The sequence below is a fragment of the Macaca nemestrina genome, chromosome 4 (assembly GCF_043159975.1).
Source record: "Macaca nemestrina isolate mMacNem1 chromosome 4, mMacNem.hap1, whole genome shotgun sequence".
Lineage (NCBI taxonomy): Eukaryota > Metazoa > Chordata > Mammalia > Primates > Cercopithecidae > Macaca > Macaca nemestrina.
The window spans coordinates 170,926,077-170,953,300 of record NC_092128.1 but is presented as its reverse complement, the minus strand read 5'-3'; the positions used below and the strand labels follow the sequence as shown (position 1 = coordinate 170,953,300).

The window sequence follows — 27,224 nt, the reverse complement described above, 5'->3', positions numbered from 1 at the left end:
TGGAGCAGGAAATGGAAGGAGACCTTGGATCAAGAGAGGATTTTTTCCTATTATCTATTATAGCTGTAAATTTATGGGAATTATCTTTTAAAAAGGGAAAAATTGGAAAGTCTCCTGATATGGGAGAAAATGAGGGCAAATGCTAGAATGATACAAGTGGGATCTAGTGAAGAGATGCCTTCCTTGGACAGAGGCCTGGAAAAAATCTTCAGCAGTACCGAGAACAAAATGCATGGAAACATTTCTCCACAGTGGTAGGAAGGATGGTCAAGAGTCAGGAGAGATACAGGTGGAGTGATGATTTTTGTGGTAGCAGTTTATACAAGTACTCTTCTGATTTTTACCATTGTCTTTGTATAATAAGAGCCAAAGTCATTAGGTGAGATGAGAATTGGGCAGGAGATACAGGAAGGAGATAGAGAAGAAATGGAAAACATTTTAGGAACGTGAAAGAGTCAAAGGAGCAGGCAACTATTAAAGCATTGGTGCTGATCACTAACAGACCACTTGAAGTTTATGGTTAGTAATTTACGGTAAAATCTGGCAAGCACAGTTGTGGGTTTTACCATGCGAGGGTGACAAATACGAAGCACAGAATTAGAGTCAATCGGATTGGGGATTTTTGTAAGGCTTCTATGATGAAAGAAGTGCATGGCAAGGAAATTGAGATCGGATCTTGGGAAGTGAATATAAACCTGATGAGGATGAGGATCTCTTTTATTTTTTTCACTGATGTGACTTGTGCACCTGGGAGAGAGCCAAGCACATATAAGCATGTGATAAATATTTTTGGGGTGAATGAATTAAATCCAATGCCTTGACTCATCAGTTGGGCTTGGAGGTAAATGAAGACAGAATGCAGTTAAGAGAGGAAGTGAATACAGGTAGAATTCACAGCTTGTGTATCTCAGAAGCTTAACAGACATTTAAATGTGGTTGGGTGAACTGCTTGCCATTTTTGAGGCTTGTTTTCTTCAAAGGTAAAATTGTAATACATAATTACATGGAATCATGGCAATAACTTATGGAATATGCTCAGCACAGTGGCTTGTATATAAAGAGCCCTCACCACCTCTTCTCAGTCATTGTTATACAGAGGTTGTTTCCATTTTGTTTCCTTAGCTTTAAACTAAAAACTTGCTGGCATCATACATGCCTGGATGTCACTATATATTATTACCAAGAGATTGATTTCATGACTCATATAAAAGGCAACTTGTTGAATTGAGAGGTAAGATTAATTAAATGTACTGTCTGGGGACTTCCAGGAAAATTAGAGTTCTTTCAATACACGAAGACTAAACTAGCGTAAAACATTATCTAAAATATTAGCATCATATAGTATATAAAACCTTCTTAGAAGTCTCCCTTCTAGATTATGTATTTTCTCAAAATGTGTCTATAAGCATAATGAACGAGAGCTAAGCATGGCAGCCTAAGGAATCAGCTTTAGTAGAACAGATTAGATTCCGTGTAACTAATACAGATCTCCCTGTAAGATGTGAAGACTGATTAGCATTGTGCAAATACATAAGGGAGCCGTGTTCCTCAGCTTCTCCTGCTCACTTGCCATCTCTCCGTCATTCACTTTTAATTAAAAGATTAGTGGGTAGTTTTGAAAAAGAAAAAAGAAACAAGGGAGGAAGTTCCTATCTCCTTCTATGGTTTCAAGTAGCAGGGTTATTGAAAGAAAGATTTGGATTGAAACACAGATCTCATCTTTTTATACATGTAGCTTTTTTCTTGACCCGTTATTTGAAGTTATAAATCAGGAAGAAACAGGATGACAGGAGCTCTATATTTAGTGCTTTAAGGTAGACAGCAGGTTAGTTTCTTCTGTTTATTTGGGTTCTTTACTTGTATGTTTGCATCTACTGTCAGGCTGTTGATTGCAACTGAGTTAAGTTCATGTTTTGAATCTCTAAGTTAAAGTGGATCAGGTTTGCTCATCCCACTTCTCAGCCATATCTAAATAATCTTCAATAATATTTTGATTTCCTTTATTCACATTTACCAACTACTGAATTTAATTGAATAGATAAGCAAAAGGTACCTTGGTTCTCAGGCCAGGAATGTAGAAAAATTTTACAGTGACTTAGAAAAACCACTGAACAATAAGACACGGGACTTGGGTCCTTATTGTGGTTCTGCAGCTGACACGTTGGGGTCTTGTTTTCTTATGCTTTAAATGAGAAGTCAGTCTTGAAGGTCTCCAATGGTCTTTATTCTGCAGGAGTTACACGAATGTGGATTGATTACTGGAGTTGACCTAAGAATGTTTACAGGTGTGCAATATGTTCTGATGAGAGTGGAATTAGAAAGGCTAAGGCCAAATGTGGGTACATGTGTGTGTGTTTATATTTGAGAAATAGGCAAACAAGTGGCATAAACTACATTGCAATCAGAAGGCATTGCTGGGAAATGTAAGAATCATGTTTATCATATGAGGCAACTCAGGAAAGTGAAAAAGAATGTGTTTTCCCCTGGGGAATAAGGCTGAGATGATTCCACTAGTGGACCCTGCTCTTGCCTTTCTCTCCTGTACTTCACATTGGCAGAGCCTTTGAAGACAAAGGCAAGAAGGAGACATTTCTCAGCCACTCCACAAAGACAGTAATGTCAAGTCATACAAAAGGAAAATAATTTAGTGGGAATCACACACATTTTCAATTCCTCTTTGATTTGTGTAGTAAGCGGGAATGAGTTTTGAGTATACTTAATTGAAGAAGCCACTTCCAGAATCCCTTTTAAGAATAATGCCCACATTATTATTTTCCATAAATGGATATGAAAATAATTAGTATATGTTGAATTTGATAATTCCTATATTAGGTATTTATTTATTTGGATACAGGATCTCGCTCTGTCTCCTAGGCTGGGGTGCAGTGTCACTATCATAACTTTTTTTGTTTTGTTATTTTTAGTAGAGATGAGGTCTCACTATGTTGCCCAAGCTGGTCTCTAACTCCGGAGCTCAAGTGATCCCCCTGCCTGGGCCTCCCAAAATGTTTGTATTATAGGCATAAGTGCCATACCTGGCCCATAATTCTTATCTTACAGAAGGCAGAATAATAATGATTTACAAGGATCATTGTCGAGTATATTTTAATGTCATCAACATTATTAGATGTTAAATAACAGAACACATAGACCACATGTATGTAATGCTTTGCACAAAGGCAAAATGTGTCTCTTTTTTAGGGAGAGAGGGACATAACAGTGTGTGTGGCCAGGCAGCCTCCTTCCATACAGTCTTCCAGGCTGACTGAGGCACTGGCATCACTCAAATCTTCAACATTCCTCAGACATCTGGTTATCTTGGAACCTGTGAACTAGAAGTAGAAAGAGCATGAGGAACATTTGCAGGACTTTTTTGTCCTGCAAATTTTATATATTAAAGTGTGCAACATTAGTGTTTTGATATACATATACATAGTTAAAACTACTACTGTCAAGCCAGTTAACATATCGATCATCTCATATTGTTAACTCTTTTGTGTGTGGCTAGGAGCATTTAAACTTTACTCTCTTAGCATACACTATTACCAGGTAGAGTCCTCATGCTGTACATTAGATCCTAAATACAGTTATCCTAAGTAATTGCAATTTTATACCCTTTGCCCTGTATCTTCTTATCTCCAACCCTTTGTCTCTGGTCTGCTGTTCCTATTGTCTGTATCTGTTTATTGAACATATTTTTAGATTCCACACATGAGAGAGATCATGCAGTGTTTTTTTGTGTTTGCCTGGTTTATTTCACATAGCATAATGTTCTCCAGGTTATCCATGTTGTCTCAAATGGTAGGATCACCTTCTTTTTTTTAAAGGATGAATAATATTCCATTATATGATGTGCATGTGTATATGTATCATGATATCTTTATCTGGCCATTCATATACAGATACTTAAGTTGTTTCTATATCTTGGCTATCAGGAATAATGCTACAGTGAACATACGAGTGCAGATATCTTTATGATGTACCGATTTCATGTCCTTTGGGTATATGCCCAGTAGAAGGATTGCTGGGTCATATAGTAGTTCTATTTTTAATTTTAAAATATTTCTTATTTTGAGATGGAGTCTTGCTCTCACCCAGGCTGGAGTACCCTAGCGTGATCTTGGCTCACTACAACCCCAGCCTCCCGGGTTCAAGCGATTTTCATGCCTCAGCCTCCCAAGTAGCTGGGATTACAGGCAAGCACCACCATGCCTTGACAAATTTTGTATTTTTAGTAGAGATGGGGTTTCACCATGTTGGCCAGGTTGGTCTTGAATTCCTGGGCTCAAGTGATCCCCTCACCTTGGCCTCCCAGAGTGTGGGGATTACAGGCATGAGCCACCCGCGCCCGGGTCTCTATTTAAAGAAAAAAAATTTTTTTATTATACTTTACGTTCTAGGGTACATGTGCACAATGTGCAGGTTTGTTACATATGTATACATGTGCCATGTTGGTGTGCTGTACCCATTAACTCATCATTTACATTAGGTATATCTCCTAATGCTATTCCTCGCCCCTCCCCCGACCCCACAACAGGCCCCCGTGTGTAATATTCCCCTTCCTGTGTCCAAGTGATCTCATTGTTCAATTCCCACCTATGAGTGAGAACATGCGGTGTTTTGTTTTCTGTTCTTGTGATAGTGTGCTGGGAATGATGGTTTCCAGCTGCATCTATGTCCCTACAAAGGACATTAACTCATCCTTTTTTATGGCTACATAGTATTCCATGGTGTATATGTGCCACGTTTTCTTAATCCAGTCTGTCATTGATGGTCATTTGGGTTGGTTCCAAGTCCTTGCTATTGTGAATAGTGCCACTATAAACATATGTGTGCATGTGTCTTTATAGCAGCATGATTTATAATCCTTTGGGTATATACCCAGTAATGGGATGGCTGGGTCAAATGGTATTTCTAGTTCTAGATCCTTGAGAAATCGCCACACTGTCTTCCACAATGATTGAACTAGTTTACAGTCCTCCCAACAGTGTAAAAGTGTTCCTATTTCTCCACATGCTCTCCAGCACCTGTTGTTTCCTGACTTTTTTGAGAAACCTCCATCCTTCTTTCCATTATGGCTGTACCAATTTACATTCCCACCAACAATACACAAGGGTTTCCTGAGAAAACCTTTTTTTTAATAAAGATAATGGGCTTTACTTGAAAAGAATAGAAGGATCTATTAGCAAGAAATTGTATAAAATCCAAATTCCTAAAACATCTACAGGTCATATATATAACTTTCTTTGTAATTAGTGATTAAAGACCCTAGAATTTCATTTCAATTTTACTAAGACACTAATCTGAGAAACTGTGATACTCTCGTAAGAGCTTCTGGGAATTAGCTCAAGGCCTATGCACACAATCCACCAAGCTTCTACATCTTCACCTGATTTTGTGGCACTTCGTTATGTCTTGTCCATATTTTAGGGAGAAAATTACATGCTTTGTGAATTTAAGATTTTATAGAGGTCTCAGGATTCCTTCTGAATGCCCAAAACCTACAGTATTACAGGTTTTGATATTTGAGGTAGTTTTATGAATAGCAATATATTTAACCTTTTTGGAGGGGAGGTGGGGATAGAGTTTTGCTCCTATTGGCCAGGCTGGGGTACAGTGGCGCGATCTTGGCTCACTGCAACCTCTGCCTAATGAGTTCAAGTGATTCTGCTGCCTCAGCCTCCCCAGTAGCTGGGATTACAGGCACCTGCCACCATGCCCAGCTAAGTTTTTGTGTTTTTAGTAGAGACCGGGTTTCATCACGTTGGCCAGGCTGGTCTTGAACACCTGACCTCAGGTGATCCATTCACTTTGGCCTCCCAAAGTGCAGAGATTACAGACGTGAGCCACTGTGCCTGACTGATATATTTAATCTTGAATGGAATTGAAACTATAGAAAAAATATGTCGCTGAGAGTATATTGCTAAACATTTTTACAAAGGGGTATGGGCAGTGAAAAAGAGGCACCATGAGAAAACAGCGTGTTAACTTGAGTCCCGGAGTCTGAAGCTGTAGTGCACTATGATTGCATCTGTGTGTGTGTGTGTGTGCGTGTGTGTGTGTGTTGTTTAGAACTATATATCTTACATAGCATCTGTAGTGTCAAATTATATCTTTATTAAGTAGACTTAGATGTGGTGGATACACAAGTCCCACTAAACTTTATAATACAGTTTCTTAGGTTTGCAAAATATACTCACTGTTTTCTATTGTCTACGAAATACACTGTACTAACTGCACTCCTGTTTATGGTACCAAAATATCTAAAGGATTTAACTTAAGACACAAATCAAACATATCTGGGGAAGAAAACAAATTTCTATCCATATAAAATGCTCAGGATAGTGTTGTTTCATTTTTAAATACAGATTCCAGAAAGGATTTTAAAGAGGAAATTGAAGTCAACATTTTCTACAGTGACCTGCACAGTTACTGACCCACTTGACTGAGCTACTGGGCACTCGCCACCTAACTTAGGTCTTGGCCCCTCGTTTCCTACTGTCTTGTTTCTTCTCTCCTAGTTACTGGTTTATTTTACTCAGATCTTCAGGCTCAGCTGCTATCTTCTCAGGCATACAGTTTTTTCAATTCATACAATAGTTAAATCAAGATATAACAGTCTATCTTTGACCTTATGCCTCCATGTTTTTGTAATTTGGCTTCTGTCCCGTCTGAAACCACTTTAAGCACTGTGGCTTACTTTTACTTCCACCTGGTGCCTCGACGGTAGCAACCCTCCAGACAACCTGCCACTGCCGTCACCCGGCTGGAGCAGGGAGATGCGGTGGGGGCTGTATGCTCTGTGGAGCCAGGGGACCGGGGACAAGCTGGAGCCCCGCCCCTTCTGAATTGGAGTGGGAGCACCCAGGGTGCTGCCGCAGCCACCCAAACCACGACTGCATACCCAGCCTTGCTCCGTGGAGCAGGCAGGAGTCCTGCCCCACTCCCACGCACAGCTGCAGCTGCCCAAACAGCAGCTGCAGACTCAGGCATCCTTACACTCTTGGGGGCCTGGGAAGGCCTCCCTGTCCTCTTGCCAAGGAAGTCCCCTCTGTCCTCGTAGGCACCAGAGTGTCTGTTCTTGATGCCTGGCTTCTCCCTTTTTTCGTGCCAGCAGATAGGAGCAAAGTCAGGCAGCCTGGGTACCTTGAACAGCAGTAGGAGGATGACAGAAGGAGGCAGGCCCCCAGTGAAGCCCCGCCTTTAGGCCGGGGAAGGACTGAAGCCTGGGGGCCTGCTGCTAGTTCTGAGGGGGATCTCGTGGTGCTTTTACGTGGGCCTGCCCATGGCTGCGCATGCAACAATCAGCATACCTTTCCTCTCTCTGAGGCCCGCAGAATCCCAGGCCTCAGCCAGAACAGAGCAGAGAAGCAGATATCAGCTGCAGAGAGGAACGAGGAGCTACTCTCTGCTGATAACTGGAGAATGTTGGGACCACCAGCAGCAGAGAGGAGCTTCCACTCCAGGGAGACCTGTCTGCACAGGGGAGCGACCTAACCCAGGGCCTTCTACACTCTGCTGAGGGCTGAACACTTGTCCAAACACCCTGGCTACAGAAAAGAGCTATCCAAAGCAGGTCTCTGAGCTGTTCTACTGCTCAATAAAGCTCTTCTTCCTCTTGCTCATCCTCCACTTGTCTATGTGCCTCATTCTTTCTGGTTGCAGGACAAGAACTCGGGGCCTGCCGAATGGCAAGTCTAGAAGAGCTGTACCACAAACAGGACTGAAACATGCCCTTTGCTCACCTCGTTGTGGGTGAAGAGAGGCAGAGAAGAGCTGCAGCCCTTGTAGGATCCCAGACACGGGAACTCCCTGAGCCAGGGCTGTTAGTCCCTCTTTGAGGCCCTGCGGTTCCTGGCATCTCAGAGCTTCTGGGTACCACCACATTCCCCAGTGCCAGCTGCTTGTGGGGTGCCTGTCCAGCTGCAGCCTTGCAGAGAGCTGGCACCTGTGCCAACACCTGGTGCTGCCTGCATTGCAGTAGCTGACGGGTCAGACTGCATAGAGGCTGGACCTCACACTTGCTGACACACCCCTCACCACTCCATGCCTAACTCACCCTTGGGAGGCATGGGATACAGGCTAGTAGCTTGAGCCAAGCACCGCCTGCCAGGCCGAGTGGGTGGAACAAGCCCAGCGGGCCGAGCAAAACTCAGTAAAAGGCACCACTGGACAGAGGTTTCAGGCCAGAAAAGCGACACTGCAAGGATCCCATAACATCACTGTGCCTGAAATCCTAACTTTGTTGTCTGACTTAGTTTTCCTTGGCCAATCCCCCTACTTGAGACTAGACACATGTCCCCCATCTGTAATAGTGCTGGACCTCAGCTCCAGCTAGGTGTACGTTTCCTGAAGACTTCTCTGTGTCCAAATCTCTATTCTATCAGTCCTAGAGCCGCTGAGGGGTTCTGATTGTTTTACAAACTGAAAAATTAAGCCAAACATAATATCTAAGAACTTCTCTCACTCTCTCACAGATTCCAGTATCCTCAAGATAAATTAAGTTTAGCATAGCTTTTACGTAAGCAAGCAAGCTATCGAGATCCCCATACAATAGTAACATGCTTCGAAAACACTGGTGTGTGTGTAGTTGTGTGTGTTTGTGTGTGAAAAAGTAAAAGAAGACCAGCATAAAATTGTGTAAGGTGATTGAAGAAAGAACACACTGATGTTCCTTTAAGTATCTTGTGTATATACACAAGATATAGAGAAAAGAGAGGGGTAGAAGCATTATGGCATTTTTCAAAGAACTAGATATTAGTTTCTTTGAAATTTGTATTATATTTTACTCTGGTCTCTTGTCTAGAATACATTCAAATGCACATGTTTGCTGCTGCTAGAAGTTTGCCTATGAAATTCAGATCTATAGATACCCTGGAAAAAATTATAATGCTGCTTTTCAAATCTCACACAAAAAAACCATCATTACATAATTGAGTTTCTGATCCTGCAGGCCCCTGAACTCTGTTTGTGAAATGTTATTATGAAATGTTACTTCTTTATACTACGGTTTTCTCATTTGTCCTGTCCTAGTAGTCTCATTTTATGTAAGTTGACTGATGAGATACAATAACACTCTGTAAGGATACATTGCCTTAATTTTAGTCTCAGATTATTTTGATTTGCATAATGAATTTTCTTTATGTATTACCAGGTATTATGGTTAATTTTATGTGTGCATTTGGTTAGGCATCAGTACCCACATATTTGGTCAAACATGATTCTGCATGTATTATGAAGATATTTTTTAGATAAGATTAACATTTAAAACAGCTGAGTTTGAGCAATTACATTCCATTACATTCCAAAGCAGATTATGTTCCATTATGTTGGTAGGCCTCATCCAATTAGTTGAAGGCCTTAATAGAAAACTGCCTTCAAATTCAAACTGCAGCATCTACTCTTACCTGGGCCTTCAGCCCGCTAGCCTATACTTCAGATTTTGGAATTGCCAGCTCCCACAATTTTGTAATCTAATTCCTTAAAATCTCTCTCTCTTTCTCTCCAAATTTATCAATAGGCTGTATGTGCCTATATATATACACATACACATATGTATATATGTATATATATATCTGTGTATATATAAACACATGTATATACATACACATCTGTGTGTGTGTATATATGTGTGTGTGTGTGTGTTTACATGTTTCTGTTTCTCTGGATATTAATACACCAGTCAAAATTTTGTTAGCTGCATTATAAGTATAAATGGTACTAAATGCCTCTTCTAGGCAAAATTATTGTCACTCAATGACTGTACTTTCTTCAATTTTTTATAAGCACATTGAATTCTTATATATTTTTGGAGAATGAGGCTATATTTTCTTTGTATTCATTAGCAGGTTAGTGTGAATTAATTTGTCATATCACTTTGATTCAAATGTTGGCCAGGAGAATTGGTTAAATTATTACTAAGTGGTTAGAAGAAACTGGATATACAAAATGATTCCTTAGGAAAAAGAGGATCTCATATAAATGTTTTACTCAGGTAATGGATTAGGATCAGGTTCAGATTAGGGATGGGAAGAAAAGACAGATTCCCTGTGTGCTCAAGGAAGCCACAGTGGAGAATTAAACCAACAAGCAAATAAAACCTTGACCAAAACTTTAGGAGAAAGGGGGAGTGTTAGATAGGCTTGGTGTAGTAACCCACAATCTAGAATAGTGTCTCCTGAGAAAGTCATAAACATAATTAAACAAAAAAGTATTTCCATGGGAGGCAATTGTGGTATAGTAAAAGGTAGTATTGACCCCAAAGTCCAGATGTGAGTTATAATTCAGAAAACTTAGGCAAGTTTATTTATTTACTCCAAGTCATAGTTTACTCATGTTTCATGCTAATATTAAGACCCCAAGATTTTAAGAAAACATCATGTAAAATATTCATTAGTTCTAAAATCTTGCTGTGAAACAGGCTTTGAAAAAGTATGTGGAGTTCTTTAAAAGTGTAGTCTGCTGGACTCCACCTCAGAAATACTTGTTTAGGATCTCTGAGCACTGGTACCTCTAAACTATCTCTGGAAAACTGTCTTCAGCTAATACTGATCTAGTTGTTGAATGTATATGCCTTTGAAGTTGACTGAGCACTGAAATGTCTTGTTCACTAAATGGCCTAGAGATGATTCTCCATGAAAAGATGATACTGAATGGGTGATATGAATGAATGGGTCTTCATGCCTTCCTGTTTCTCTTGCCATCATATGGCAAGTTTCCACTACATGAAGGATTCTATGTGTGACACTATGTGAGATACAAACCCAATATATAGCAAGAGACTGCTTTCAAAAGGGTACTATTTTTTAGTAAGGCAATATAAATTCACAAATACCTATAAAACACGATGAAATACAGAAAATTGCATAATAGACACACATGGCTGATTTCTAAGTTACAGGGATAGATACCAAGGAATGAAAAAGAAATGTCAATTTCCATGAATTTTTAAAAATATGTGCAGCATGTAAACTGAGAGGATTCTGTCAGTTGAAGAAGGATGAGATTCATAAATTTGGAAAGGAGAGATTGGTTTCTTATAAAGGGTTGCAGCCTGCCTGGTGGCTATTCTTTTTCTTTTTTTCTTTTGACGCAGGGTCTCACTGTATTGTGCAGGCTGGAGTGTAGTTGCACCCTCATGGCTCACTGCAGCCTCAGTCTCCCAGGCCCAGGGAGTCCTCCCACTTCAGCCTCCTGAGTATCTGGGACAACAGGAATGCACCACCATGCCTGGTTACATTTTAAATTTGTGTAGAGATGGGGGGTCTCACTATGTTGTCCAGGCTGGTCTTGAACTCCTAGGCTCAAGTGATCCTCCTTTATCAGCCTCTCAAAAGGCTGGGCTGGAATTATAAGAAGATACATTCCTTCTTGTATCAGTAGGGAAAGAGTATTAAGAGCAACATTTCCAGAGAATACTTTCGTTTTAGGTAATAGGAAAAAGGTAATGATGAATGTGGAGATATTTTTATTTGTAGGTAAGATCGTGAAGAGCTTAGAGTTTTTTATAGGGAAGCTGTAGTCTATAGACTGTGAAGTGGAAGAAATTTTACATAGGGCAATATCACAAGGTTGATTATTTTTTCATAATTTAGTTTTGTTTTCTTAAATAACAATATGGGTATATCTCATACTTTAACAGTCTTTCATATATACAAAGTATAAGATTTTTAGTTTTCTTGGTAAATATATAAGTGATTGAAAGAAGTGATTGTATGGACTATTAAGAGAGGATTCATTCCTACCTTAGTAATAATTTCTATGTAAGATACAGAAGTAAACACTTTTTATTTATTTTATTGATTCATATTCTGAAAAAGTTTCCTGTAGAAAGAGTGAAAGTGAATCTACTATACCAACCTTCAAATTAATAAGATATTTTGCATTTTCTAAATTCCTTGTAGATAGTTAAAAAGATAAGTTTTTCAAAATCAACCTATCCATTATAAGTTGATAAAAACCTAGTCTCATTTGGGTGGTTTTTGCCAGAATATTCACAGCCCAAATAATATTTCAGTGAAGAAAATTCACATTTATTAATGCTGAATTCAATCAAGATAAAAGTTAGATGTAAATATCCTATGTTTTATGGAGTATGAAAATTTGCTGTAATAAATATTCAGTGGATGAACATCTAATACCTTTTACCCAAGTATAATTATATTTTGACCTCAGAATAAATTAAATAATACAGTCTTTTCCAGCCTCTCCACAGTTGCCAAAGTGTAGGAAAGGATAAGATTATGGCATGAAATAATTCACGTGAAGCAGTTCATTTGGAAATCCATACTGAGCTTCTATAATATATGTACTTCCAATAATTGAGAACAATTCTTAGAGCATGATAGCATTGTGTGGGCTTTTAGCCTTCATTTAACTTTTCTACTTCATTTAACTAGTATTGCTAGAAAATACTTTTACAATCTTTGGCTAATTAATAGTCTCAAAAAGATAATGATGGATTCCACTGGATATTCTAAATCATTTTCTGCTTATTCTCTGCCTATATCAAGTCCCCAGCAACAAAAACAGCCATGCAACACCCCCTGCATATTAAATTATCATTCATGTTAGGAATTGAATAGATCTAGTAAATGATTAATATGTGCTAACCAACTTACCATTTTAGGGCAATATTTGCACATGGCTAAACAAATAGATCTTTGCAGAAGATAATGAGATACGTGTCTGTTCTTTGCTTTCTTCATTGATTTGGATCACTGTACAATCATTAAGCCGAAGTCTATCTTAAAGAGGAGAGAGGGCTGCTGGCAGGAAGCCACTTTGGCAGGCTCTTCTATGTTGTGGTCTGTTTGGTTCATCCACAGAGACATGGATTAAGATAGAATTATAGGAAATCCTATTGAGTAAAGGCCTACTGGATGAGAAAAGGGAAAATTAATTTAAGCCTCTCTACTCCTTCAACATAACCTTTTAAAATACTAGGTTACAGCGTGTTCATTTCACTTGTAATTCTGATGTAAGATACTAATGGAAATGACATTTGAAAAGGGACTGATATGTGTATAAACTGTCACTGGCAGGTCCTAAAAGTACCTCTTCATGTGGGCATTCAGTTTGATGACATTTTCCAGGTTATGAGCATAGATTAGAAGTTATGAAATTCAAAGCTTATAAAGGTGTGTTCAATCTCTATCTCTTAGAGGGTAAAGAGTTCTGAAATCTTGATTTATGGGATAAAATATTAACCCAGGACATTGTTAGGGCTATTATCATTTTTTGTTTATTGTTTGAATCTGAGGATAGAGGCTTAAAAACATCTTTGTTTTTTCTTAGCCTGTATAAAATCCATTGCAATGCAGCCTTGGAATTGGATTCCTTTAGCTCATGTACCCTGCATCTTGGTCAGTCATAGATGAGGGGCCATCTGACTTAATATTAATACTAATACAATGCATATGTGAGAGTGCAGAATTTCCAAAGCTCTTCCATCTATATCAACTATTTTCTCCTCTCACACAGTTCTATAACTGGTCTCATTTGGCAGTTAAGTTGACAGGGGATGAGAGATTTAAGCGACTTCTACAACACTATAGAGTCAGAGATGGAGCTAGGAGATGCATTAAGGCCTTTGAAATATACTCTTACACATATGTTTCCTAGTAGTGTCAGCTGTTGACAATCAAATGTGTGTGTAGTTTATATTGTTCTCAGAAATTCTTAAAAAAAGAAAAAGAGAAAAGAAAAAGGAGGAAAAAAAAGAGAAGAATAGAAAAGAAAGAAACAACTTTCGGAGTTTTGGCAGAAATATTTCTAGTGCCCTAAAATGAAGAGAAGGCCCCCGATTCCAAGGGCACAGATGTGTGGCAGGCAGTGAAGTGGCCACTAGCTAGACAGCCAAATCCCCATCCAGGGAATGCTCGGCGCTGGTGCTAGGGGAATAGAGTGGGGGAGGGGCAATAAATGACCAGTGTGCCCAATAAAACGAAAAGGCCAAAATGTTGCTTGGTCAGCTTAGCTTACTATTTTAACCAAACGTTTGGAAGCCATAGCTAATGAAGGTATCCCAAAAACGTTTGAATTGTTGCTGCATGCAATAGCCTGGAAAATGAGAATGGAAAGACAAACAGAAGGATTGATACTGTGGGTCTATGTGTCCTTCGTGCTGCAATGAGAATAACTCAACTCACTGGAAACTTGCAGGGAAGATGGTAACTTTTCAGGAGCAATTGTTTTGGGATTCTTTTCCCAAGTGTTTTCATATTTTAACAGGTCTAACAATTTTAGTCATGAATGAGAAATCAAGCAACAGAAATCTAGTGTAGAAAAATCACAATTCATATTTTTAAAGACTTAATATGTCCTCTATTGGCTTAGTAGTAGCTTGTGTCTAATTAACTCAAAATGACTTTAGACTTGGCCATGAAAAAAACTTGTTACCTTTTCCACCTACTGCACATTGCTAATTCATTTCTCTTTCTCTTTTCTTTATTGATGTTTATGGTTGGGGAGGTTAAGGGCAGGAAGGGAAGAAAGCCTGCAATATAAACGTTATAGTCTGTAACATGAAAGGTACATTTCATGTGCTTTATTCATGATAAAAAGAACAAATGAAAAGAACAAGTTTTCATTTGTCATGAATAAAGCCATACATTTATCATGAATAAAGCACATTTCATTTATCATGAATAAAGCACATAAAATGTAAAAAATTAAATCCATTTTTTGTAATGAAGCATTGTTAAATGCCATGAATAGTTGAGAATGTTCAAGTCATTAATAACAAAACATATCTTCAGTTGGTGTATTAGGCTGTTCTTGCATCGCTATAAATACATAACTGAGACTGAGTAATTTATAAGGAAAAGAGGTTGAATTGGCTCATGGTTCTGCAGGCTGTATAGGAAGCGCAGTGGCTTCTGCTTCTGGGGAAGCCTCAGGAAGCTTCTAATCACAATGGAAGGCAAATAGGGAGCAAGCACATTACATGGTGAGAACAGGAGCAAGAGAGAGAGGTAGTGGGGGTGGGGGTGGGGGAGAGGTGCCACATACTTCTAAACAACCGGATCTCACAAGAACTCGTTCACTATCACAAGGACACCACCAAGGGGATGGTGATAAAACATTTATGAGAAATCCATCCCCATGATCCAAACACCTCCAACCAGGCTCCACCTCCAACAATGGTGACTAAAATTAGACATGAGATTTGGGCAGATCCAAGTCATATCAGTTGGCAACAGTGTTTGCAATATATCTGTGTATATATGCCTGTCATCTATATATCTATATATCTATGTATCTATCTCTTTATTTATATGTGTAGATTGCTATATCTACCTATTTTTCTGTCTAATGGGTGGTTACAATGGATATTATCCATTATTCTCACTATCATGCAAAAACTAGATTTTTTGCATATATTTTATACAGAAATACTAGAATATCATCTGCCAGATTTGCTGAATTTGTAGGTACTGTTTTCCATGTATGCCTAACAGGAAGTGGAAAGAAGTGGATACTTTCTACTTCTTAATCCACCCCTGGTAGAAGGATGATGTGAGAGAATGCTTTGCGGACCACAGTGAGAGGATGCTTTGGAGAACTAACTGTGGGTCCCCGGGGCCCAGGAAGTAGAAACCAGTGTCTATCTATTCAAGTGTCGGAATAGAACTTACACTTCTGGCAGGACATAGGCTCGGGAGTACACAAAAGAAAAGGCAGAGCCTTCACTATGAACCCAACTCAAGGCGGCCACTAGGTGGGACTAAGCAAGTCCAAGTGGGGGGCTGCACGTTGATATGCACGTGGAGCAGAGGCTGAGTGGCAGGATGTTTGCTGCGGAGGGAATGCCTCAGAAAACTGCAGTACGGCAATGCTCAGAGGAGAGGTTGCCAAGGAGCCTGAAAGGCACCGCCAGGAGATAGTCAGCAAGAGGAACTGACCCCCAAGAGAAGTGACATTTGACGGCTCCTGTGTCAATGTACAAGTGAGGTAGGATGTGCCCCTTTCCCTCCCAACCCACCTCTCTTGCAGCTCATTGAGTGGGTAAGAAACAGAAAAGAAATGAGGGAAAAAAAAGTAACAAACATGCAAACACACACACACAACACACAACACACACACACACAAACAGCCCAGGCCTGCTGTCCCAAGTAGTGGCTAAGGCTGGAACTTGTAAGTGCATTTCTGCGTGTATGTGTGTGTGTGTGTGTGTATGTGTGTGGGTTTGTATGTAGAATGTGTGTGTGTATGTAGAATCTTTGAAATGGATGTAAGATTAAAAGTTAGATTTGAAGTTTGACTTTGACTAACTTCAATGCCCATTTGAGAAAATTCGGCAAAAATTACCAAATATAAAATTTATGTTGTGACACATACATATCACTTGCTTATGAATAAGCCATCTAGATATCTATGCTTATTTGTGCTCTGAATATATATTATAAGAAATATTATAATGTGTGCATAAAACAAATTTTCATACAATAAAATTGTGCGGCTTTTTTTGTAACTTGTTGATATTTTTTATTAATACTTGCCCATAAATGTCTACATTTAAAATGTAGTGAGGATTTTCCAATTGCATTACTTTTTTTAAATTGCTAAAAACCCATTTTATGAAATTTGCTATGTAATTATCAAAGAATTTTTCTTCAAAATGAGATTTGGGCAGATCCAAGGCATATCAGTTGGCAACAGTGTTTGGATATATCTGTGTATATGACTTTTAAACTGACTTTTAAACAATTTTTGCTGCTTGGCATTTGTACTTTCATAATAAATATAAGTTTTAAACAAATCTCTCATCTATGCCATTTCCAGTTTGAAATATTTCCCACTATATTAAATATGATTTTTATGTTTCTTAAATATAATGTTTAGTGGTTTTATTCTTCGATCATAATGGCTATTAGATTTTTTAAAGGTAGAATAATAATTTTTAAATCATTTTTCACTAAACTAAACTAATGAGCAACTAGGATGTGAGTTTTAGAGCTAGCTGGATAATAGACATGACTAATCAGGGAAGACAAAAGAAAATGAAAGTCTTCAAAATATACACACAATCTCCTCACCATTATGCAACTATTCATCCAATGAATCATGAGGCAAGAGTTATTCCAGAAATGAGGGAAAAAATATATGTCAAGACCATTACCTACAGTCAAAGCTTTTATTTTCCTCATTAACCAAAGTTTGTTTGAATTCAAAGCTCACTCATTTATTAATCATTATTTCCTGGGGAGAAATATGGAATGAATTTGATTTTCATCTACATTTGATTGATGTTTCCTAGTAAAACCATATTTTGCTAAATTCAAAATGTATCATGTGAAACTTCTTTGTTTTCTTTGCTCCTCTTTATCTAACTCAATGATGTCATTAATGTATTTTACAACTTAATTTTTTATAGAGGTAAACATATGCCAAAGGAGCATGTATGCAAGTACCCGAGGTAAAGAGGATCTATATTATAACCGCTTGCACCTTATTTTCAGTCTGAGTGGTTCAGATTCCTTTGTCTACTGACAGGATGTGGACAGTACCTCCAAGATTTCATTTCAGGCAATGTGTCTACTCTCTGAGAAACAGGACAGCTTGAAGCGCTACACTAGAAGCAGGCAGAAGTGCTATTACACAGGCACTGGCTGCTGATTGCCAAGAATCGCCAGGGGTAGGGGATGAGACATGTGGAATTGATGGGTGGTGAGAGATTATTGCTGTTCTGCAAAGCAAGATGTCAAAAGATATTCCTAGCTGTTTGCCAGATGACAGGCCCGTTGGGGATATTTTGTGTGAAATGATTATTCTCAGTCACATTCAGACCTTTAAGCAATGATGTCAGCATTATCCTAGAGATTAAGGGAAAAAAAAGAAAGAAAGAAAGAAAAGAAAAGGGCATGCAGAAGCAGACACCCAGTCTGTCTTCTAGAGAGCCATAAAATGTTTTCTTATTTCCTGGCTACTTACAGTTCTTTTTAATGGTTTGCATTCAATGATCTGGAAAGTGTCAGCCCACATACATGGTGTCTGAATTGAAAACCCTGAGCCAGACTGCTAAAAGATGGACTTTGGAGTTCTACTTTGCTGGTTTCTCCAAACAAGCAAACAAATCATCATCATCAACAACAAAACCCTTCCTCTCAAAAACTACCTGCTTTAAAAATGACTATGCCATGGAATAAACTCGACCTGGCTTTTCTACATACTATTTTCTTTTCTTTCTTTCCTTCTTCTTTTTTAATCTTTAGGGTACTGCTGTCATCATTGCTTAAGAACTTGTGTGTAAATGCACAAAAAGAGACTTTCAAACAGACCGATGTTCGCAGCTCACCATAGGAATCAGCTGCATTAATTACAGTGGCTCTTATATAGCTGACTCCGCGAAAATCAACTGAAAACAATTAGGAATAGATTCCAAGTGTCTGCACAAAGGTTTGTGGTGTGACTAACAGGTAACTGAATGTGTCCTATAAGTAAACAGATAGAAAGTAAAGACTAACATAACCTAAGATACTATATTAAAAGGCCAAGGAATTGTACAGAAAGTTAAGAAGACATTAGTATATGTGGGTGGAATCTTAATGGAAATGAAAATCACATATTGGATTAAAGAGTGATTTCTAAGTGCACCATAAGAACCTTCATTTAACAGTTTTCATAACTGCTGTCAAGATGTAATAATGTTCAAACTTCTCAATGTATATCATTCTTACACCTTGGTGTGCTTAGCAAATACGTGGCGCATACCTGCTATTTCACAGGAAACCAGAATGGGCTGCTCAGATACTTACCTCTACTCTAACTTACTATTAGGGTCCTGTACCCACAGGTCCCTAATAGTAATAGTTCCTTTCTCTATGATTACTACAGATAACCATCACTTATTGAATTAACTTGAATATATGATAACATCATAATTTTAGTAGCATTAGATATACGTAATACTCTGGTAAACAAACCTAAGATACAAAGACTTCATTTAAGTGATATAGTTGTTTTTTCCATTTTTCCCCCTAACTCTAAGTCCTAGACTAAAGATTTGTGTTCCATTTGTTGATACAGAAGCTATATCTGGCTTGAAAAAATGGCACAATTTCTTTACGTAAAGCCCAAGTACGTCACTACTTACACACTGCTTCTTTCTAATATCTAGGAGAAGCCAAATCATAATGTTTACATAAACCTGTTCATTTACTTCAAAAGACCCACAAAAAGAAATGTGACAAAATTTGAACAGCAATACTACTATTTAGGTATTTTTTCCATGAAAATTGAACTGAGTTATTTTTCCCAAAAATATTCCCCAAAGAAAGCAGAGCTTTTTTTATTATGGAAACTTGAGAATTTTCCATAAAAGATTTTAAAGTCCATGTAGAGTTTAAAAGGTATATTACAGTACATTACTTATCAAAAATTGCCATTAAACCAGTTTTAAAATTCCAGTGCTGCACCCAAAAGCCCTGTGTAACACCCTTAATTGCCTTACAACTCCTCTATAATTCTGGATTGGAAATAAAGGCAATGGTGTAACAGGAAAGTGAAAAATTCATTCCTTCATGTTATAATCCATAAGTTCACAATTGAATCAACACAATTTGTTGTTTGATTTCATTGGGGGAAAATTTGACTCCAACTGCTTTTATCATATGCTGTACCTTCAGTTTAGCAGCTTGTTATTCAGTAAAATGTCTCCATTTGGGGAAATTATGTGCTAAATGACACACTTGTAATTTCTGCATTAATATGATCCCAGGATTTAAATTCAAATACGGTGTAAGACCTAGTTTTCATGGAAAATACATCTTATTTGGATTTAATAGAAAATAAATAGAATCTATAGCACATTCAATTATCTTCTGTTCTGAAATATTAATAAATCACTGTTAATAAATATTTTTAAATATTTCCTGAAGTGTAACCAAGTACTAGTATACTTTTGTGCTCACAAATTATTTAAGGTCATGAGAAATTTGTAGATATTTGAGCTGCAATCCATTCTTATCATTGTTTTCTCTTTACTAAATTTAAGTGTATGAGTGTGTGTATTTGCATTTTGAGTTGGTGACAAAAAAAGAAAATAAAAACATAGTTTCTTTCATGGTTACAAATAAGGGATTTAATTCATCTTATGTGGCTATACTGTATACTCATAGTCTTAATCTTCCAACAGATCATCTATGTAATGTTTTCAAGTGCAAGTAATAATACTCAAAATAGGATAAGTTTCGGAATTTCAACAAAATAAATAAAAGAGAAATAACAAAGCAGGAAAACTTTTTCCTTTTTTCTTGCTTTTTCCTTTGTTTATCCATTTATAACAGGTCTTTAAAAACATGATGCTGTTTTGTTTTCTTCTTTTCTACTGTCATCTGCTGTCTGGTCTCGCTCTACAAAGTAGACTGTGGAAATGGAATGCTGTTTCCCTGCTTCCTAGTTGCCCTAAAGGAAAACCACGTAGTCTCTTTTTACTGTAAAGCTTTACTGCTCAATACCATAGGGAAACACATAAAAATAAAAATATTTTAAATTAAAAGATTAAAAATGCTCGTAGTATATGCCTGAGAGCTAAGAGTCATGTGCTGAAGTCAGAAGGACAGGATTATGGTTTTGGTTCCACCATTTATTATTAGCTGTGTGACCTTAGTTAAGATATTTAACTGCTTCTTTTTCTCTTCACTATGAAGAGGATAATGGATCCTTACCTCACTTGACATTATAATGATTGAATGAAATATCTGTAGAATGCTTAATACAATGCCTGGCATGTAGTAGTGATTTAATGCTCATTAGCTCATTAGTTATCTATGTCCTTGAAATATCTACCCTTCCCCTCTTTTTTTCTCTTCCTAACTTCTATTGTGGACCTTTCATTTGTATTTCAGGAAAATAAATAAATAAATGAATTTCTTCTTATCCTTATTTACCACGCTTCATTATTTTCTTAGGTGAAGGCAAAGACAAGAACAACAATGAGTGTTCCCTTGCCTAATGGGAGCATGGTAATCTTTAAAAAATCCTCAGATTTCATGACACGTATTCCCCTAAAATTCAGATCCTGCAAAGAATTATTTCTGTAATGGATTATTACAAGTAAAATAATTAGATCAGTGGCATGTAGCAGTGCTAATTTAATGTCATCTATTACTGTTTGCTATCATTACTATATATTTTTGCTATTATTACTGATATTATTATTCTTTACAGGATGATATGGTTTGGTTGTGTTCTCACCCAAATCTCATCTTGACTTGTAACCCCCACAATTCCCACATGTCCTGGGAGGAACCCAGTGGGAGGTGATTGACTTATGGGGGAGGGTCTTTCCTGCACTGTTCTCCGGGTAGTGATTAAGTCTCATGAAATCTGATGGTTTTTTAAAATGGGAGTTACTCTGCATAAGCTCTCTTTTTTGCTTGCCGCCATCCATGTAAGATGTGACTTGCTCCTCCTTGCTTTGTGGGGAGATTGTGAGACCTCCCCAGGCACATGGAACTGTGAGTCCAGTTAAACCTTTTTCTTTTGTAAGTTGCCTAGTCTCAGGTTTGCCTTTATCAGCAGCGTAAAAATGGATGAATATGGGGGACATTACTTTACAACTGTTGACATTGCAGTGAACAGTTCAATTTTAAATTTTGCTTAGTACATATTGGATTCTCTTGAAGTAATTCATAGCTCTTGAGTATATGTAGCTCCACAGACACTCTGCTCTTTCTGTACATGGAAGGGTCCCTTGTCATCTCTGTCAACTTACGTTTTCACCTCCGAGGGTGCATGATGATAGGTTGCTAAAAATAATAGCAATACCAATAACTTCTCAATGTACAAACACTGTCCCCCTTATGCTGAGAACAGATGATGGTAGGGGAACTTTTCAGTGGCATACTCAATATATAATTAAGCCTAGATTGGGAAAAATAATTTTTACCCTTGACGAATTGTGTAATATGCTGAGCTATATGATACATCGGGGATATGAGGTAGTGGGCCATATAACTAAATCCATAATTATACTATAGTGATGCCTCAAAACAGGGTTTTACTGTGTTATCGTGTTATTCTATTTTTTAACATAATAAAATGAGATGAAAACTGTGTGTCATAGAATTACTGAGTTAGCAAGCGAGCTTTTTTAAAATAAATTGTCCATTGTTTAATTGTAATCAGTTGTCCGTTGTCTAATAATTGTCCATTGCATTTGTTTCTTCTTTTATTGTTAAAAAGAAAATAGTCACAGAGGCTGGTCATTTATGTCTACTCAAAGCAGACATACTCATACAGAAGATGACTTTTTGAATATTCAGGAGCCTACAGGAGGATAAAGATTTCATTCAAAGGTAGTGTGATAGAAATATACTGTATTGCAGTGAAATTCTAGGATAGTAGAAAACACTAGTTGTCTGGAAAGATCTGTTTAACTTATTTTTGTGAGCCTTGCATTGGACAGCATTCAAGCAAGGAATTTTATTAGGAGGTAGCACAGGGAAGAGAAAAGCCAAAGAGGAGTGACAAAAAAGAAGGAGAAGCCAAGAAAAGGATTTTGTAAGGCAGTATGGAGTTCATGAATTCTTCTCTGGGGATTGTTACCAGTCTTGCTAAAGCTTTCTGGATGAGCCAAAGAAATTATCATTGCCTTATATATAGCAATACAATGAGTAATGGCGATTAGGCTTTCCTGACATTCATGCATTCATCTAACAAATACTCATTGAGTATCCTTTTTTGTTTTTTTGAGACGAAGTCTTGCTCTGTCACCAGCCTGGAGCATAGTGGAACGATCTCGGCTCACTGCAACCTCCAACTCCCAGGTTCAAGTGATTCTCCTGCCTCAGCCTCCCGAGTAGCTGAGATTACGCACGTGCCACCAAGCCTGGCTAATTTTTGTATTTTTAGTAGAGACGGGGTTTCACCATGTTGGCCAGGATGGTCTCGATCTCTTGATCTTGTGATCTGCCCACCTCAGCCTCCCAAAGTGCGAGGATTACAGGCGTGAGCCACCGCATCCAGCCTCATTGAGTGTCTCTTATGTGTTAGACATTGTTCTAGGTTCTGGAGGTATAGTAGTAAACAAAATTAACAAACATACCTGTCTTCCTGTAGTTTTCTTTCTGTCATGGGTGAGGGGAGATGTATATTAAAATCCACTAGATGGTTGTAACTGCTATAGAAAAAAATAAAACAGGAAAAGAAGATCAGGAATGCTAGAAAATGGAAAACTTAAGTAGTAAGTCAAATAAGTCCTGAAGGAAACAAGGAAATGAGCCATGGTAATAATGATGGGAAGAATGGTTCCACGCAAAAGAAAACAGCAAGTATGGGTTGGAAGCATACCTGGCATGGTTAAGAAATGGTTCACAAGCCACTGTGTTTCTAGAAGAATAAGCAAAGGGAGGAGTAATAAGAGGTAGGCTGAGCAGAAGAAAAAAGGAAATCCAAGTTAACAGAATACAATTTTCTCAGTGTATTTCAATCAAAATCTAATTATATTGAGAGCAGTTGAGTTACAGAGTATCCTGCCTCTTTTCATTTCTCTCATCTTAACTTCGCTTGGTGGATATTTGATAATGTTACTTAGTCATGTAGCTCAAGAGTAAATCATCTATGGCACTGAAGGCCATTGTAAGGCAGCCAATGGAGGCTTAAAAGAGAGGAAAGCCATGATCTGAATTAGGTTTTTTGAGGAACACATTGGGTGGCTATGCCAAAAGTAGATGGCACAGGATGGAAGTAAAGGCCAGCCAAGAAGCTATGGAAATAATCTTAGTGAGAGGTGATGGAGACTTGGAACACAATGGTAACAGTGCAGGTGGTGAGAAGGAACTGGTTCTATAAATATCTATTTTGAAGGTAGAACCTGAGAAACAGAGAGGATAGAGATGTTTATGATTGAAATGGGAAAGTCTGCAGGAGGATAATATTATGGTTGAGAAAAAACGGAAATCAGTTTTGGACATGTGAAATTTGAAATACCTATTATTAGTCTATCGGCACTTAGGAAAGTGAATATGCTAGTGATTGATGTGTAATTACCACAGCATTGCAACTAATTTGTACCACTCAGTTACTCATTCAACAGACTTTTGTTAAAGGTTTATTACATGAGTGACGCCCTGGTTGGCACGGGGTATGTCTCAAGAGCAATACAGATATTTTTATGCCCTCTCTAGTTCCATTCGTCAAAATCGATATTAAAGACATAATTAGAGGAGCAATGAAAAATATATTCACAGTGTCATTCATTGTAGCTTGATGTTTAGTAGGTTTGAATGACATATATTATTCAACTTGATTAACATATATTGCAGTAGCTGAATAACATGTAGAAAGGGGTCACCGTCCACTCCTAGACCTGTTTTTGATATCTTGCATTTACATGTATCTTGCTCAGTTTGCAGGCTTTTCTGCATCTAGAATGGGAATTTCTTTGCCTCCTGTAACCTTTGACCACAGTGATTCTCTAACACCTATGAGCAAGCTGTGTACAGCTTTTTCAAAATAAATTCCTACTGAAGACATAAGAAAAAAGAAAATAAAGCTGAATTAATGCAGTACAATGTTCTTATTACAGTTTAACCAAAATCTAATTATATTGAGAGCTGATGAGTTATAAGCATGCTGTCTCTTTTCACATCTCTCATCTTAAGTGTACCTGATGAATGTTTGATAATGTCATTCCAGTAGGTTGCTTTGAGAGTGATTTAAAATGTACTTATTTGGGCCGGGCACGGTGGTTCATTCCTATAATCCCAGCATTTGGGGAGGCCAAGGCGGGCAGATCACCTGAGGTCAGGAGTTTGAGACCAGCTTGGCCAACAGTGAGAAATCCGGTCTCTACTAAAGATACAAAAATTAGCTGGGTGTGGTGGCGGGCGCCTGTAATCCCAGCTACTCAGAAGGCTGAGGCAGGAGAATCACTTGAACCTGGGAGGCAGAGGTTGCAGTGCGCTGAGACGATGCCATTGCACTCCAGCCTGGGTAACAGAGCAAAACTCTGTCTCAAAAAAAAAAAAAAAAAAAAAAAAAAAAAAGAAGAAGAAGAAAAGAAAAGAAAAAAAGAAAAGAAAAAACAATTTTTTTTAATAAAATTCACTTATTGGGATTGTAGAGAGATTTCTGTTTCTGCCACGTTCTGATTCTGTCTTCTCTCTAGATACAGACTAGCTCTTAGGAAAAGCATCTATTTATACCCATTTTTAAAAATTCAGAGTATTCTTTTTCATTTGTCAAGAACACATTCAATAGCCACATTTAAATGCAGTCATTAACTTTGGCGAAACTTGGCTTTGACACATAATCTTCTATGCTGATTTATATGCTTATTTTCATTTTGGGGGCCATTCATGAAGGTTGAGGCCTCCTTTTTTTTTTTTTTTTTTTTTTTTTGAGACGGAGTCTCGCTCTGTAGCCCAGGCTGGAGTGCAGTGGCCGGATCTCAGCTCACTGCAAGCTCCGCCTGCCGGGTTCACGCCATTCTCCGGCCTCAGCCTCCCGAGTAGCTGGGACTACAGGCGCCCGCCACCTCACCCGGCTAATTTTTTGTATTTCTTAGTAGAGACGGGGTTTCACCGTGTTAGCCAGGATGGTCTCGATCTCCTGACCTCGTGATCCACCCGTCTCGGCCTCCCAAAGTGCTGGGATTACAGGCTTGAGCCACCACGGAGGCCGCCTTCTGGAGTAAAGCTTTATTGCTCAAACCTTTGTCAACAGCTATGTCAGAAACTTGTAGTTTAGATGCTCTCCTTTTCCATCTTGATAGGATACCCTATCAATGTCCTGCTTTCTAACTGAGGAACACTTGTGATACTCAGGTCATTTGCAGGTAGATGTGATTCAGCTTTTCCTGGTTCATGTTAGTACCTCTACTTGCTTTTCCATTTTCTCTCCCCATTTTCCTCCAGGCAATAGTTTCACTTAGCTCAATATCTCTTTTAGAAATCTAATATTTTAAATATGAGATGTGCTCAACAGACTACATTAAAAAATACATGCTATTTTAAGAAATAATAAATATTTTTTAAAAAATAAGCATTTTTTTGTTTTTAGAAATAAACCAATGGTTATGGTTGTATTAATCTAAAATTACAAAATAGATGCACCATTTTATACAACTTATGAATTAATAGATTAAAAAAGTGTATTTCAGCAGGTATTGCTGTGTTTTGATAAGTTGTTTCTGATGGTAAGATAATTCAGTGAAATGTAAAAAATTTGGTAATAATCATAAACAATGACCTGCTCTATTGCCACTGACAAGAGTCACTTTACTGAAGCGTATTTTAGATTACTATTTGAAGGAATTTCCCAATAGTCATCTAGGGCTCTATAAACTCTAGGAAAAACAAAAATCTTATTAATTTGTTAACAGCAATATATAATTCTTATACATTCCTTAAAGGGAAGCTGCTATACTACTACATAAACAAGTAATCTAGTTAGAGTGATATTTTACAGAAATGTTATAAAAACATGTGAGCCCATGGTAAAACTGGAAAATTTTTGTGTGCTTTTACCCAAAGAGAAAGAATTAGGAAGTAATCCTACAAAAATGCATTTTGAAATCTTTCAATTTAAGATTAAAAGTAGCTATAGTAATATTAACATAATAGTAATAGTTTTGATATTAAAATAGTATTTGTTGTATATTAAATACAGAGTTCAACATGAGCACACAAAAATAATCATTCACAAAAATAATCATTCGCTTATATGTTTATCCGTCTAACAGACTTGTTTCCTCTTCTATCCAGGTCACTAGAATTACAAAGGATTGTGAATAAGTCACTCTACTGGCACTTAGATATTTATGATACACTGAAAACCAAATAATAATATTAGGGATATTGTGGGGATATCTATCTTTTCCAAGGGATTAAGTAGAAAGGTTATATAATTAATATTAAGAGAGATAACTCCAGTAAGTCTTTATCACAATTGTTGTTTTGACTGAAGGACAGTGGGACAATTGGAAGTTTGAAGGGTATAAGAAAAGGCAGAGAGATTCAGTGAGTTCCATAGAGCGGAGAAACTCATGAAAGAAACATTTTCAGAGACCTGTAAATGACAGTGAACACATCAAGGGGCTATGAATGTTTCTTGGAATTAGAACTCCAGTTGAGTTTAGGGTAATGGTGAGAAAATAATAAGACTGAAGCAAAAACCAAAGACAAATTTTAAGGACTATGTACATTTTTTTTCTTTTTATTGAGACAGAGTCTTGCATTGTTAACTAGGCTGGAGTACAGTGGTGCGATCTCAGCTCA

At 37.8% G+C, this 27,224-nt stretch overlaps 1 protein-coding gene across 16 annotated transcripts in view; it reads left to right on the top strand.

The window, feature by feature from the left end:
- LOC105472791 (uncharacterized) overlaps nucleotides 1–27,224 on the top strand; it is a 611,252-nt gene that overhangs the window by 304,712 nt on the left and 279,316 nt on the right. For 12 of the 16 annotated variants that reach the window (XR_011622751.1, XR_011622752.1, XR_011622750.1 and 9 more), the window contains one exon: nucleotides 6,369–24,883. The exons of 3 other annotated variants lie outside the window; for them this stretch is intronic. The gene's annotated coding sequence lies outside the window, so the exon portion shown is untranslated. Of the gene's footprint in view, nucleotides 1–6,368; nucleotides 24,884–27,224 lie in introns of those variants that run through there. One more of the 16 variants, XR_011622744.1, reaches the window with a different exon arrangement.